The following is a 17548-nucleotide window of genomic DNA, read 5'->3' as shown; positions in this document are numbered from 1 at the left end:
CTTCCATACATTAAAACAGGTAGGGCTAATGTATTGTATACTTTTAGCCTGGTTTGTTTTTGAACTAGGTTTGATTTAAATATAGAGTTAATTACTCCTGTTATTTTTAAATATTTTGCAATTTTTATGTTTATATCTTTTTCATTTTCATAAGTGATCATACATCCTAGGTAGTTAAATGAATTCACCTGTTCTAAGATCTTGTTATCTAATACTATTTTAGTTCTTGCTGGATCTTGTCCTTTAAAGGCCATAGTTTTTGATTTTTCCGTTGATATTATCATACCATAATCTTTGGATATCTCATTTAGATTTAAAATAGCTTTCTGTAAGTTATCTTCAGAATTTGTAATTATTATTTGGTCGTCTGCAAAGAGGAGAGTGTTTAAGTTAACTGTAGGTGAAAGTTTAATTCCTTGATGTAAATTTTTACTCCATTTTATTATTATTTCATTTAAGTAGATATTAAAAAGAGTTGCTGAGAGGGGACATCCCTGTCGGACCCCTTGGTTTCTCTCTCTTGTATATGATAGCTCATGATTTAATCTTATTTGTATTTGATTATTTTCATATATACTTGTGACAGCTTTTAGGATATTATTTGGTATTTGTCTTTCTTTTAATATGTTAAATAATATGTTTCTTTTAACTTTGTCAAATGCTTTTTCAAAGTCAATAAATGCAATATGTGTTTCTAAATTATATTCTCTTCTTTTCTCTATTATTAATTTTAGGCAGAAGGCTGGGTCTATACATGATCGTCCTTTTCTAAATCCATTTTGTACCTCTAGAAAAAAGTTTTCGGAATATTTCATTAGTTTGTTATTTAAGATTCTGCTGTATATTTTGTAACATGAATTTAGTATACTGATACCTCTATAGTTTTTAGGGTCATCTGTATTACCTTTCTTAAAGACAGGAATCACAATTGCTTTTTTCCATTCTATTGGGGGGATACCAGTTGAGTAAATTTTATTTAAAAATAATAAGAGTCTTCCTTTGAATCTTGTTCCTGCGTATTTATATAGTTCTGAACCTAGCTTATCTTCTCCAGGTGATTTTCCGTTTCTTGTTTCTTTCAGGCTGATTTCTAATTCTAATAGGAATTGTAATAAATATATATATATATACAGGTAACCCTCATATAATGCGGATGTTAGGTTCTGCAGAAATGCTGCATTATATAAATCGTGTTATGCAAGTCTAAGATCACAAAGAAAAAGTTCTGAAAAGAAAATCGAAATCATTCTTTCTTTCTTTTTTTTTTTTTTTAATTATCTAAACAACAATGACATATCCAACAAAAAATATATTTTTATTTAATTCAGGTAATTCATGTAAGTTAAAAAAACATGTAAACTATGAAACAAATACATAGTATAAAAGTATAAAAATTACAAATTGTACTTAAACTTCATTGCACATAATGCATAACTGTTTTAGGCAAAATAAAATAGTGCATATTTTAATCTTTCATAGCACAAGGATTTGAGGATTGGTTAATAAACACTGGTTTTGTCATGTAATCACCTGATGCATTACTACAAAACAAAAGAGTAATTCTATCTTTGGAAACTTTGAATCCAGGAGCTGATCTTTCATTTTTCGAAATATAGGTGCGTTTTTGCACTTTTTTCCAATATAACCCGGATTCATCCGCATTGAACACCTGGTCTGCACTATAAATGTTTATAAACTTTGAGAGTTTTTTGTTTTCCATCCATAGGAATTTTCTTTTGAGGTGAAATGTTCTATCGAAATCATTAGAGATTTCTCCATTTTTCCATTAGAATATTGCGTACACGAGCAATGCGCTTTGCACTTATCATTGACCCAGCAATAAACACTTTCTCAGATTTTATGTTCATTTTGTTTGATTGTTAGAATTGTTGATTCATTTAAATTCAAAGTCCCCAAAAACTCCTGGTTTTTCTCCATTTTTCAACCGATCCAAGATTTTGAATATTTTTCTTCGAGAGAAATTAATTTTGTTTTCAATGTTGGTTTTCCCTTTCATTGCAGTTTGTGGCCATTACTATAAAAATAATTTTTTACACAAAAAAGCAAGCATTACATATTGTATGTAACTCACCAGAAAATATAGTGCTCAGCTTGAGATTAACACACTTATGATTTTTAATGCACTTTCTTGGCAGAAACGAGGACAATTTTCAACAATAAACATTTTATATGGTAAACAATTGAGGTACATGCGTGCTAAAGGGTATTTCCCCTAATATAGATTCACTACTTATAATTATATGCAGGATACAGGCAGACACAAATTTAATGAAGATAAAATTTGATTTTTAAGTTGCACAGTGAAAAACATATGAAAAGATAAAGGGTTATCCAATTTGTAGACTGTGTTTTTATTGGAACCATGTTGTATAAGTACCACGTTCAACAAGGGTTACTACAATTTTAGATCACGTTATATCGAAACTGCACTGTATAAGTACCGCGTTATAAGAGGGTTACCAGTATATATATCTTTAGAACTATTCACTGGAAAGGAGCTCAACTTCCTCTGGCAACCTATTCCACTCATTTACCAATCTCCAAACAAAAAATCTAGTCCCTACAGCATTGATAACCACCCTCTTGCATAGTTAACAGTGATGTACTGGAAAATGTCATTATCATTTCCTCTATAAAATCCCTTCAATAACTTACATGTTTCTATCATATTCCCTCTCATCTGCCTATTACCTAAACTATATAAACTCACATATCTTCAGCCTATCCTCACAAGGAACATTCCACAAATCAGTAACCATTTTAATCACTCTCATCTAAATCCACTCCAGTATTTCTGCATTCCCAAGAAACTCAGGTGACAAAAACCAGTACATAATAGTCCAGATGTATAATATCAAACCCTTATAAACAGTGATAACATCTTTATCCCCTCTTGCTGGTATATCCCAACATTCGAGTGACCCTTTGAGCTATTTTTCTCACTTCTGCAATATGTCCTCTGAACTTCACCTCTGTCCTTAACCTTATATTATTAGTATCATCGATATCTTGCAATGCAGTTCATCCATCTGATGCACAGCTGTAATATTTTTTTTCATCCCAAAGTGCATAACGTTACACTCCAACAATTGAGGAACAGCCATTATCTTTTGCTATTCAATTTAGATCATCCTGAAAGAGCTCCACATCACCTTAAATAATTACTACTCCACTCAGCATCAATGGCGAACGACTGAATATTCCCCATCAAATTATTCCCAATATCACTGATGTACAATGATACTGCAACTAGAAAAGCAGCAGCTAACGTAGGGATCCCCTCTGGCAAAGTACATAGCCCTATAGCACCTGCATTCTCTTTCATTTCATGTTTGAGCCTGGTATTCAAGAGTATATATGTCAATTGTTTTCACCTTGATGTTTGAGGGTGGAAATAAAAACATAGATAATAACTGAACTGGTTTAATTATTATTTCCAATATTTTGCCAAGTCAAACTCGCATCTTCAGGGAACATCATTCATACATACACATTAACACAAGCACTATAAGTGAAATCGAACTAGGTGTGCAAACGAAAGCCTGAAGTCCTAAACTGAACTCCTGCTCTACCTACAGTGATGTTCAGACTGTTCAGCTGATGGTTTAAGGATTAGTGTTTCCCAAATGAGAAGCGGTTTAATGTATCCATATCTGTTAAAGTTAGGATAGTTTATTAGGGTGGAGGCAGATTCAAGGAGATCTTGTGGCAGGCATCCAAGGCATGGTTTGCAAGTCCTGAATAAGCATAGCAGTAGTAACAAATGTACTCCAGAATGTAGCTTGATAACCACCCTCTTGCATAGTTAACAGTGATGTACTGGAAAATGTCGCATAAAGGGGATGATCGCATAAAGCTACCAAAGTACCTTGTTAGGTATTTGGCAGACTTAAGAAATGTAGCCAATCTTTTAGGATGGCAGATAAGGATTGTATTTTAAAGATACCAAGAAATTATATACTTGGTTTAATCCTTTATCCAAGTGTAAGCAAACAAAGTTTGCGTCTGAAGTATTTTCAGAACTGGAGCAACTCATGTGTGTGTGTATATATATATAAGCTAATGACTTCACATCACTTGCCTTAGTATTGTTGGATTCTGAATGAAGAGAAATTTAAATTATTAATACTCTCCTCAGAATCCAACATAATCCATCATGGCAAAGGCTACATTTGTAAATATTATTTAATGTAAATCACTTGTTTATAATTTAATATTCATATAACTACCTTTAATTTTATCTAATATTTAATTATTTAATCAAGAATGTATGTATTAATAGTAGAAAAACTCTGTGATAAAATATTATTAAGCTATTTTAATTATTACTATGTTAATATTATAAGAAATTGTATTTGATAATTTAACTGCGCATTATTTGAAATGTAAATATTCTCTATTTATTCCTGTTTGTGAAAGTTTAACGTTATGTAATAGCTCAATTTTATTTATGTTTTGTTTTGTTGTCATGGAGACACATGTAAGTAAGCGAGCGCGAGAATTGGAACAGAACGTGAAGAGGAGGTTTATTGAAAATGCTGAAAGTTTACTGGAAAGTTAAAGAGATCTCGAGAAGAATTTAGGCGGGAAAAATGGATATAAAAAGGAGGAACGCTGGGAAAAAAAAGCATTAGGAGATTAGAGCATTAGAGATTTATTAGAGAGAGAGAAGGATTGGCATTAGGTTGGAATCGGGCATTCGGCAATCACGGTGCGATAATAGTGAGTCGGCAAGTCACTCAAGCAACTAAATAAAGTCTACAAGTTGAGAAGCAGTTAGCTAATAAGTTTCTGAATAACAAATAAAGCAACGGAAGATAGCTGAGTGACTACTGAATGACTAGCGATATATTAGTTGAGATTTATTTTCAGGGCCGACCTTTCAAGGACACACTGAAACGTGAAGCATAGTAAGAAGTAACTAGAGAATAAATAGAGGCAACAGGGTTGTGTTTAATGATAGCGGTGTTTAGAATTATAGTGCCTAAAGAATTATTGTGTATTGCCCTAATTCAAGAGTAATCAGTAGTGCTTCATACAAGAACATCTGATTATATGTATTGTGCCCGTAAATTAATTCAGTTAATGCTTCTAAATAAATAGAAGATTTATTTTAATGAGTGCTGTTTATTGTTAAAAGTGTTTACAGTTATAAAAAGTGTTTGTGTGTATGTTGATGAAGGAAGAAGATTAACGGTAAGATTATTCCAACTTTAATATTTCTGTTCAGAGAAGTGTGTGAGTTTCATCTTAGAATTCCCTGATGTTAACAGTAACTATTGCGGAGAATTAAAAGAAGCGTAAAATTAAAAGTGTCTGTTTATGAAGAGGTATTACTGCAATTTTTATTGTATTTGGAACTTAAGGAACTATGAAAAGACTGTGATACAGGGATAACAGTTTTATCTTGTCAGAGTTTAAGTGTACTTATCGGAGAAGCTGAGGTGATTGTGATATCTTAATTACTGATTTGAAGTTAAGTTTAAAATTTATGATTTTAAAATTAAATGTTTGTTTTTGTTAATGAAAGGTTGTATTTTGCCTGAATCTCTTTTACTGCACCATTCATAAAATATTTGAACCAAAGCGGAAAAATTAAGTAAGTTAAATATACTCGGCCAGTATATATAATAACATCATATAAAAGAGGATAGTTGTGAGTTGGTTTTTCTTCAATTCTTGAGCTAATTCAGATATAGAGTGGCACAGTCTATAAATATAAATTTTCTCTATATTGAATTAGAAATCAACTAGCAACTTATAATTTTGTTTAAGAACATCATATTGACTAACATGTCGGATCCAAAGTATAAATTAAGAAGTGGGATCCAACAGTATCCCATAATGCAAAGCACATATCCTTAAGATATGTATAATGCTGTGCATTATGGGAAGATCACTACCCAGACCCATTTCAACCTTTATTGAGGTCTTGTCAGTGGGAGCCAGACCCAGAGGTGATACTAAGGTTGAAGTGATGCCAAAGTCATATTTTCATATATGAGTAGACAGGTGTCAACCATATTAAAATACTCTGGATTAGAGGTTCTTGAAAGTTTTTCCACTTGGCTATACTATAAATTAAAGATACCATGAAATTATATACTTTGTTTAATCATTTATCCAAGTGTAAGCAAACCAAGTTTGTGCCTGAAATATAACTTGGACTGGGGCAACTTGTATATACAAGCTGATGACTTCACATCGCTTACTTTGGTATCCCATAATGCATACAGATGGAACAGAATAACTAGAAGCCATCATATCGAACTTTAACTGCCTGTCTGAAACTTAAAGTGTTATGCTACATTTGCACGGTAACAAAAATTGTTCATCTATTGTCATTCAACGTGTGGACAGACTTATGTGTTCATCAAACATGTTGTTTATTATTTTAACGGTATAATAGAACACAGAAACTAAGTAAATAATTAATTTATTAACTAGATGCTGATATTTCGCTGGTATTATAACCAGCATCTTCAGAGCACAAAAACACTGTTTGTCACAATACGCGAGACTAAAACAACATGGTGTACTTCAACAAAACTGTAGTAGCAACACAAAGACTAGAGTCCTGATTTTGGCGCCCTCTATCTGAAAAAAAAAAAAAAAAAAAACGCTATCATATATTACTAGAGTCCTAGAAAAGTGCTAGTTTTTTCTTAATATGACTGTCTCCCAGATCTTCGGCAAGTTAATACAGCCATATTTGTTGAGATTTGGAGTGTGTTTTAGGGCTTCTGTCACCTCTAAGAACAATCTCTCTGATTTATATGGGTTTCTGAGTAGTACTTTTGTGTCCTTCCAGTTGATCCTGTGTGCAGGGGTATCCAGAGCATGGTCTGCTAGGCCCGACTTCCCATAATGATATTTCCGGACGTATCGTTTATGTTCGCTGATGCGGATATTCACAGTTCTTCCTGTTTGACCGTAGTAGGCTTGATTGCATGAGCAGGGTACTTGGTAGACTCCTGGATGTGATAAAGGAGGAATGCTGTCCTTGGGTGAGCGGATGAGGGTGGCTAATTTGCTACATGGTTTGAATGTAGTGCGTAGTTTATGTTTATTGAGAATTCTTGAGATCTTTTCGGATGTGCCTTTAATGTAAGGGATGGTGACTGTTTTGTTGTAGTTCTCTATGGTGGATGGTGGGAGGGGTTTCTTAGGAGTGTTTAGTATTTTGTTTATTTTTTGTGGATTGTAGCCGTTGGCCAAGAAGGTGTGGCGTAAGTGAGTCAGTTCAGCAGTAAGAGCCTTGTCATTTGAACAGATTGCTCTCGCTCTATGGGTTAACGTTTTTAATATGCCATATTGTTGAGAAGGATGATGGTGTGATTGTTTGTATAAGTATCTGCCTGTATGTGTGGGTTTTCTGAAAACTGAAAATGATAAGGAACCATCTGGGAGACGTGTGATGAGCGTATCCAGGAAGGGCAGACAGTTGTTGGCTTCCAGTTCCATAGTAAAGTGGATTTTTGGATGTTGGCTATTTAAATGTGCTAAGAATGTTTTCAATGTCTCAGGGCCATGTGGCCAAATAGCAAGCACATCATCAACATAGCGTAGCCAAAGTGTTGGTTTGAGAGTGGCTGTATTGATTGCTTGTTTTTCCAGGTGTTCTATGTAAAAGTTGGCTAGGGGTGGGAGAAAGGGGGGAGCCCATGGCTGTCCCATCAATTTGTTTGTATATTTTCCCTTTCCATGTGAAATATCCTGCATGTATTGTGAATTTGAATAGTTCAAATATATCAGGGGGGAAGTGTGACTTCAGTAGATTGAGGGTTTCTATTAGTGGTACATTTGTGAATAGTGAAGTGATGTCAAAGCTTACTATTAAGTCTGAGCTTTTTAGGGTGAGGTGTTGTAAGATGCTTTTTGGGTGTGCTGAATTTTTGATAAAGGAGGGAGAATTGTTAGTGAGAGTGGCTAGTAGCTTCGCTAAATGTCTAGCTAGTTTGTATGTGGGACTATTTATACTGTCCACAATTGGGCGTAGGGGTGTGCCAGGTTTGTGAATTTTTGGTGATCCATAGATCCTAGGTGTTTTAACATGGAAGGGTTTGAGTTTGTTAACTGTGTCTTTGGGCCAGGAAGTGACTTTTTTTAATAATTTTCGTGCCTTATTCTTTTGTGTGTTGGTGGGATTGTGATCTATAATTTTGTATGTTGACTGATCTTGTAATAGTGTGTGCATTTTGTTTTCCTATTCAGTTGTGTCCATCACCACGGTTGCATTTCCTTTGTCTGCTTTTGTTATGGTAATCTGGCTGTTGTTGTGTAGCTCTTTTATAGCAATGAATTCCTTATGTGGGATATTATTTTTTGGAGGCTTGGACTTGATTAGGATGTTGGCCACATCTAAACGTATGTTGTTAGCTATTGTTGGAGGCAGGTCGTAAATTCCTCGTTCGATGGACGCCATTATTTCGGCTTTTGGAACTTGCTTGGGAGTTATGGCAAAGTTGTGCCCCCCACGACAAACAGTCGTGGCTTCTTTGCTTAATGTGAGTGATGATAGATTCACGACGACGAGGTCTTGTTGTAATTGCGGTCATTGTATGGTGTTCCGTTGTTGTAGATTTTCGAACTTCTTTTGGTGCCGGTTTTTGACTCTGTCGAATTCTTTTTTTGCCGTTGCGTCGGTGATGTTCTCTAAGATCTGCCAAAGTTCGGTATTTAGAATATTATGCAGTGATTCTCGTAATGCGCTGATGGTTGTATTTGCTTGTGCTAATTCCCGGCGAGTGGTGTTAATTTGTTCGCGTAAAAGCGCTACACTCGCTCGTTTATAGATGCGTTGGGCTTTGGCCGAGTGGAACTTGTTTTTGATTTTAAAACAGTTCGGTATTAATTTGGTGTCTCGGCACCTCTTTAAGAAGGCTAACCTGTTTAGTTGCCGCGCCAATTTCAACTTCCACTTACCATATCGTCGTGTCTTGCGTACGATATCGTCTCCGTGAAGAATCCTTAAACGTGTGGACAGACTTATGTGTTCGTCGAACATGTTGTTTATTATTTTAACGGTATAATAGAACACAGAAACTAAGTAAATAATTAATTTATTAACTAGATGCTGATATTTCGCTGGTATTATAACCAGCATCTTCAGAGCACAAAAACACTGTTTGTCACAATACGCGAGACTAAAACAACATGGTGTACTTCAACAAAACTGTAGCAGCAACACAAAGACTAGAGTCCTGATTTTGGCGCCCTCTATCTGAAAAAAAAAAAAAAAAAAAAAAAAAAAAAACGCTATCATATATTACTAGAGTCCTAGAAAAGTGCTAGTTTTTTCTTAATATGACTGTCTCCCAGATCTTCGGCAAGTTAATACAGCCATATTTGTTGAGATTTGGAGTGTGTTTTAGGGCTTCTGTCGCCTCTAAGAACAATCTCTCTGAGCTTGCACTTTTCTAGGACTCTAGTAATATATGATAGCGTTTTTTTTTTTTTTTTTTTTTTCAGATAGAGGGCGCCAAAATCAGGACTCTAGTCTTTGTGTTGCTGCTACAGTTTTGTTGAAGTACACCATGTTGTTTTAGTCTCGCGTATTGTGACAAACAGTGTTTTTGTGCTCTGAAGATGCTGGTTATAATACCAGCGAAATATCAGCATCTAGTTAATAAATTAATTATTTACTTAGTTTCTGTGTTCTATTATACCGTTAAAATAATAAACAACATTGTCATTCAAAGTTATACACTCAATTTTGAAACACTCTCACTCTCTCTCTCTGTGTTTTTTTTTTTTTTTAATTCACATAACAGTATTTATGTTAGATCACAGGGACTGGAAATAGATTTTATTAGCAAATTTAATTACACTGGCCACTTGTCTCCGGAAGTGATGGCATGCTGCATTAGGGGCATCTGGATGGAGTCCAATAGCTGACAGTTGTAAAGTATGTGGTCAACAGTCTGTTTGAAGGTGTGGACTGCAAATGCACGATGGTGATTCCAGGATATGGAATCTGCGTGAGTAGTGCCTTAGTTTTCTGTGTCCCGTTAGTAGCTTGGTTAAACCTGGAGAAATGGCGTCTTTTCAGCTTGTGTGCGGTGCATTAGACAGAACAGTAGACTTATTAAAATTCCTGACATTATTAGCTGCATAACAAACATACTGAAAAAAAAAATTATAATCACCAAGGAGTGATTATAACTGATATCAGAAAAAACACCCACAACAAGTGATGAGCAAGGAAGTTTTTCCACTTGGTTATATTATAAATTACAAATGTCAAGAAATTAAATTACTGGTTTAATCCTTTATCCAAGTGCAAGCAAACATAGTTTACACCTGAAGTAACTTCAGGACAGGACAACTTGTATATACAAGCTGGTGACTTCACATCACTTGCTTTGGTATCCCATAATACAAAGCACACATCCTTACAGGTATGTATAATGCTATGCATTATGGGAAGAGTCACTACCAGACTGGTTTCGACCTTTATTGAGGTCTCATCGGTGGGAGCCATTTCAGGTGCAAACTTTATTTGCTTACACTTGGATAAAGGATTAAACCAAGTATATAATTTCTTGGTACCTTTAATTTATAGTATAACCAAGTAGAAAAACTTTCAACAACTATCTCTAATCCAGAGTATTTTAATAATAAGGTGTGACACCTTCTGTCTACTCATAATATGACTTCAGCATCACTTCATCCTTAGTATCACCTCTGGGTCTCGCTCCCGCTGACGAGACCTCAATAAAATAAAATGGAGATATAAAGATATAAAAAGTTTAACAAATAGATAGCCACTTCTTTCTTATTGGAGCTTTGGAAGATTTAACAGGGCTGCAGTAGGAGTTCTTATTCTTGCCCCCCCCCCCCCCCCAGGTTATTCTGTAATATCTAACGGGATGCAAAAGGGAGACAATAGATTGGAAATACTGTGGATGTGTAATGAGGTTTATAAATGTTTATGCTTCATCCAATGGAACAGTTAGATGAAAATTCTGCCAGGAATTGGAGCCATATTTATATGGTGTCCACTACATCATAGCGGTTGGATGACTGAATTGTATTGAAAACTCCACATTAGACAAAATAGGAGGACACCTGAGGAGTGGAAAAGTGGGATATGCACAGTTTAAAACATGTCTTGACAATGCTCAACTAGTAGACATATGGAGGATTCGCAATCCTAATCTCCGGGCATACACATACATGAATCAAGGTATTGGTACTCGTATTGATCGAATTTATATCTCTTCTTCCCTTATAAATAGGATAATTCAGATAAAGCATCTTGACATCAACATGTCAGATCATAATCCAGTTATACTTAAGTTCCACTGTATGGAAAATGTAGAGATCTCTTCTGGACCATGGAGATTTCCACCAAATTTTCCAATGATTTTTTCAACTAAATTCCAAACCCTCTGTTTGAATTGGAATAATTTTACCTGGAATTGGGATATGTTGTTAAAATTCAAACAAGCAGGAAAGCAGAATACGATGGAATGGGGAAAGGAACATGCTTTCCTCAAAAGGAAAAAGTTGAAAGATCGATATAAAGAGAGAAGCTGGTTTGTAACAAAGCAACACAATGGTATAGAATGTAGCAACATCACTAGAAAAATTAACAAAGAGATAGAACTGGAATGACAGAAACAAGTAGAAGAAAGAAATTTTAAGATAAGAATACAACAGCACTTAGTAGATAGCCCTTCAGCTGCATTCTTCAATTGACAATTTACAAAATTTCGCAAAGTAAGGACTATCACTCAAATCTGTGTTAATGGAGAAGACATGCCCACCACTAAAGACATCCTTGATTCCTTTCAAAAACATTACAAAAATCTGTTTGAAGACAGTACTGTTGGAAATTATAACTCTTGGAACATTAATGGCTTTCCTGGTCATATTCAAGATGGGCTTGACAGCCCCATTACAGCATCTGAAGTTACCACAGCCTATAAAGAATGCCAGACAAGAAAATCCCCAGGGCCTGATGGTCTAGGGATAGAACTTTACTGCGAGACCTGGGATTTTATTCTTCCCATTCTAATTACACTATTTAATTCCTTTCTCTCATCAGGACACATACCAAGTGAATTTGTAGCAAGCCATACTGTCCTCATTCCTGAACCTAATAGAGATCACACCTTAATCAGCAGCTGGAGACCTATTTCTCTATATAATACTGACTACATGATATTTTTCCACATTATCAATAACAGGCTCAAAGTGGGAATGAAATATATAATTAAAAGCACACAGGTGTATGGAGTACCAGATCGAGCAGTAGAATTTAATCTATTCCTGCTACGTGATCTAATCCACTTAGTTAACACGAAAAAGCAGTCGATGGCAATGCTATCAGTAGATCTTACTCACGCATTCGATAATGCCAGCATCCCTTTCTATTCCACATCCTCCAGCAAATTGGTGTAGGTAAAAAACTGCTATCTGTTATCAAAAGAGCCTATGCCAATTCAACCCACCTCCTAGTTAATGGGTTCCTATCAGACCCAATAAAAATTCAAAAAAGAGTCAGTCCACTGCTCTTTGCATTGGTTCTTGAACCTTTTTTACAACAAGTCAACAATACACATGCTGTGCAAAGAATAACAGTTCCGTCAACTAAAAAGGAAAATAAGGTATTAGCATATGCCGATGATGTAGTCAGAACTTTGAAGGATAATGATTCCATATATATATTTTTTGGTATTTTGGAAAAATTCAGCAAAAGCAAAGGATTAATTATTAATGCAGACAAGACAAAATTAAAAGTTTATGGAAAGTGAGATCTTGGAGGCATTCCTTTTGGACTAATCCCTAAGAGAGAATATATACTTGGAATTCTCTTCTCCACTTACCCAATATTACCAGTATAAGAACTTATACACAAGAACTTGGAAATGATAGAAGACTGGAAAATAGGGCCACTCTCCTTTTCTTCTAAAGCCATAGTACTCAAAACCATAATCTTTCCTGCTCAGTTGTACATAATAAATATTACAGACATCACAGAAGCTGAAGAAAAGCAATTATATAGTAAACCTGTTCAATTTTTTTGGTCTAGCCAATACCAAGAAATTAAAAAGGAATTTCTTCAACTATCAACGAAGCATGGAGGATTTGGACTTCCGATCTTAAAATTCTATTATTTAAGCAGTACAGCTTCAAAAATCCATAAAATATTGCAAACTAATCAGACATATGTAGACCTGTTCCAGTACTACTTGGGTTTTCATCTTCCCCTGTTTGAAGTTAATGATTATAAAGGTCCAAAAGCTGAGATTGCTCCTGAATACTACAACACTCTGTGCTTAACTCTAAGACTGCTAAAACACTCCGGAATTGACATTCTTTCCATTAAAAAAAGTAAAATTTGGTATAAAGAAATCTTTAATCTCTTGTGCTGCGATTCCACAGTTGGATACTGACAAGAATATTTTGTTTCATAACTTGATGAAGTTCCAAGAGTACCCTAACAGGAAGGATCTTGCTTGGAGAATTGCATATGGTCGCCTTCCATGTCATCAAATGGAGATACTTTAACATCAGAGATCAATTTGTGATATCTGTTACCAACTGGAAACAGTAGAACATGCATTCAACAACTGCCCTCTTGCTCTGCGCATTTGGAACAGATTATGTAATGTGTTGGGCATGCCACTATTTACAACAGAACAGGTTATTATTTTACAATACTCACCACCTGTCAGCAATGGGAAGAGAATTTTGATTTTTATAATTAATGAATTAAATTACCATTTATGGAAGGTTAGAAAAAAACATGGATTTGAAAACCAGCAATATGACATCCAAATGCTTTATAATATTGTATTGTAGAAATTTTATTGTTCAGTCAAACGTTTTTTTGCATTTAGAAAGAAGCATTCTAAGAGATATCAAATTTATCACTAGATGGTGTAGACCACCCACATTATGCAATATTCACCAGGGTGAGATAAAATTCTGTCGATTCTTGCTATGAGAGGTTTTTTAAATAGTTCCATCCTCTTTAATTCAATGTAGTCTTACAGTCAATTGCAGGGATGACTGGAGAGAGCAATCCCAGGCAGAGAAGACCAACTCAAGGCAGTTAACCAAGATGGGGCTAACCACCTGGTAACAGTCATCTTTGCACTTTAGTTTCGATTAGTTTTCTGGTTGTTCATCTATATGAGATTGGTGAAAGAGAAAAACTGATGGCCTTTGACTATATGATGATATAAAAGAGCTGAGGCCTTTTCTCTCTCTCTCTCTCGTGCTATATATCTGTCTTTTTTTCTCCTAATACTATCAGGCTCTCTTGCACTCCTATACTAACTACTCTAGGCCTATGATGAGAATCTTTTACTTTTTCACCTCAATAAAGGTTGAAATCAGTCTGGGTAGTGATCCCTCCAACACACAGGAGGTTCGTTGGTCAACCTATAGTACATTAGTACCGTGTATGGGTAGTTGGTTGGGAAAGGAGGAATCTGTTTACATTTGATTTGAATGACTTTAAATTGTATTCCTTGGGAAACACAGCAGGTGGGAGACTGTGCTTTGCATTATAGGATACTAAGTCAAGTGATGTGAAGTCACTAGCTTCTACACACACACACACACACACACACACACACACACACACACACACACACACACACACACACACACACACACAAAGTTGCTCCAGTCCTGAAAATAATTCAGGTGCAAACTTATTTGCTTACACTTGGATAAAGGATTAAACCAAGTATATAATTTCTTGGTATCTTTAATTTATAGTATAACCAAGTAGAAAAACTTCCAATAACTTCTCTTAAACTCTTTCACACTAGATTCATTCACTACTTCAACAGGTAAACTGTTCCACTCACTCATTAATGGTTCTTCGAAAGCAAAATTTAGCATGTAGCCCTTTCTTAACTGCACACAAACTTAACTTCCACAGATGCTTCCTGGCATCTCCAATCTTCCATATAATGAGAAATGAAACGCTCAATTCATCCTTGTAATCTACATTCCATAATTCCAATATCATTTTTATAATTTTCTTTGCAGCCTTACCACAGCATCCTTATCTTTTTCAAACCTAGGAGACCCAAATCTGTGTGCAGTAGTCTAGGGGCAGTCGTATTAAAGCCTTGTAAAGAGACAAAATGACTTTTATATCCTAACATGTCAATGTTTGTTTCAAATTATATAAACACTATCCTCTGAATTGTATTTGAAATTTTTGTTGTGACCTTTGAACTTCAACCTTCTATCATCCAAGAACTCTAGCCTTGTCAGTTACACCATGCAGAATCGCAGATATAATATGCTTTTAGATATCAAATCATACCGAAGTTCAGAACTTTACACTTATTAACATTGAACTGACAGCCCTTATCCTATGCCCACACTTCCAGCCTATTCAAATCATGCTGTAAATGCTATATATATATATATATCAGTAGTATCTCTGATTTCTTTGCATCATCAGCAAACAACTGAAGATCACCTGTCACCACCTCCCCTTTCTGATATCTTAATGTAGAGATTAAACAACAATGGTGCATGGACTGATCCCCAGGGCGCATCACTAGTCACCTTAAATCTGACAGATTCACATCTTCCATATATCACGTTCTGACACCTGTCAGTCAGTAATCCATTTGTCCAAGCCAATAGTTTATATCTCCCTCCCATATTCTCTAGTTTATACATCAGCCTTTCATGTAGTATCCTATCAAATGCCTTGGCGAAGTCTAACAGTATCATTATGTATTCACTCCATTTATTCAGCTGAGCCATAACACTATCATAAAATATGAGCAGACTGCCTCAAGGAAGACCTTATTTTAGTCAACCCATGCTGTTCTTTGCAAAGAATATCTTGTTTGTCTACCCATTTCTATATGTGAGTTCTTATCAACTTTAAAATCTTTAAAATTACTGTGACAATGACTGGTTGATAGTTAGACATCAGTTTCTGCATCACCATTGTGCAATGGGATTATCATACATTCTTTCCATCTGGATAGGATCTTTCCTGAACTAAGAATCAGATTATACAAACATATCAAGGGCCTAGTCAGTTCAGCTAAACATTCCTTTAATACACGTGCTGATATCCCATCGGTCCCAATTATCAAATACTTATTTAGCTTATACAACAGCTCTAGAACTTCCTGCTCATGCATGTCTATCGCTTCATCAAATGTAGCGGTGGCACTGTCCAATGTTACATACACCAGTTTGAAAGATACTGGTGAAGTGAGAACTCATTATTTGAACTAACTCATTTGCCTCTGATAATATAGTACCATCTGCATTCACTAAAGCTATTGTTATATTTCGTTCCCGGCTGCACCTTTGTTATAATTGTGTCTTTAGTTCTTTATGTTCTATCTTAAATCCTTGTCGTACTAACTTAGCCTGAAATCTCTAACTTATCTCTCAGGGGCTGCTTCTCTAATCGGAACTCTGACAAAATTTATTTATTTTAGCTGCGCCAGCCAGAGTCCTAGTACAGAAGAATTCTTGTACAAAGAAACTTTCCCAGAGTTTAAGTATTACGTAATCTTATTAAAGAATTAAGTGCCTATAGAAACTTCAACATTGCAGTCATCGCCTAAACTTTCTAAACTTTCTTTAATTTCCCTTTATTCACAGGTACGAACTTTAGTGAGAGGTAATTTCAATCTCATGCTCAGACAAACTCAGACTTACATAGAAAAAACATGTTTATTAATTATCAAAATTTCACATATTAAACTTTTACATATCAAGGTATGTCATATCAGAATTCTAATTCATTAGTTGAGCTATAAGGAACACATTAATTATCAAAACTCTAATTTTTCATCTATAGATTAAGTAAACACATATTTATCATGAAATAGTAATTCAAAATTCTAAGTAAAACTTGCTAACAAAGGTCAATTCACATTCAACTAAGTGTTGCATACTCTAAGGCTCTCAGACTACTAGTCCAATATGATTAACACGTTACTGAGCACAAAAGTCACTTAAAAGTTCTCTTTCTTCTCAATTAGAAATCTGTTCTTCTCTTTTTGCTCCAATACTAATTGTTACAAGAATAAGGAATTTATTGTACGTTACCAATGTCCTGAGAGGATATCGTGCTTCTTTTCGTCCATCCTTTGTATTCAGATGTCTTTCTGCTTTATCGAGTCGCGTCCACGTGGAGATTATGCTGATCGACGCAAATCGCCAGTCCTTGAACTTTGCCGTATATACGCTCGTCTACTGGATCAATATCATCATCTCGGCTGTCCTTTTTGAGGAACTTATTCCGCTGATTCACATCGGTAAACTTTTACCGATGGCCCTAGTTGGTGTCTGCCGCCAGCTCACGTATAGCATGCCCGACTCCTTCAGCTAGCAACTGGGAAGGAAAATACTTCCGCCGCCGTCGATCGGTTAGCACTCCGCTTGTCCACACGAGAAAACAGGAACAGAAAAAACGGGGGGGGGGGGGGGGTCAAACCTGAGTGAACTCGCTTTTTATTCCTCTTTTTTAGCGCCCTCTTTTCGTAATGGAGGATCTCTCACTGTGCTCTCCTAT

At 35.4% G+C, this 17548-nt stretch overlaps 1 protein-coding gene across 1 annotated transcript in view; it reads right to left on the bottom strand.

The window, feature by feature from the left end:
* LOC150093819 (histone-lysine N-methyltransferase 2C-like) overlaps positions 1-17548 on the bottom strand; it is a 1065326-nt gene that overhangs the window by 846956 nt on the left and 200822 nt on the right. The gene's annotated exons all lie outside the window — the stretch shown is intronic.

The sequence above is a fragment of the Typopeltis vanoorti genome, chromosome 23, assembly GCF_054136105.1.
Source record: "Typopeltis vanoorti isolate ZY-2024b chromosome 23, IOZ_Tvanoo_1.0, whole genome shotgun sequence".
Classification (NCBI taxonomy): domain Eukaryota; kingdom Metazoa; phylum Arthropoda; class Arachnida; order Uropygi; family Thelyphonidae; genus Typopeltis; species Typopeltis vanoorti.
This window is presented reverse-complemented; position numbering and strand designations above follow the sequence as displayed.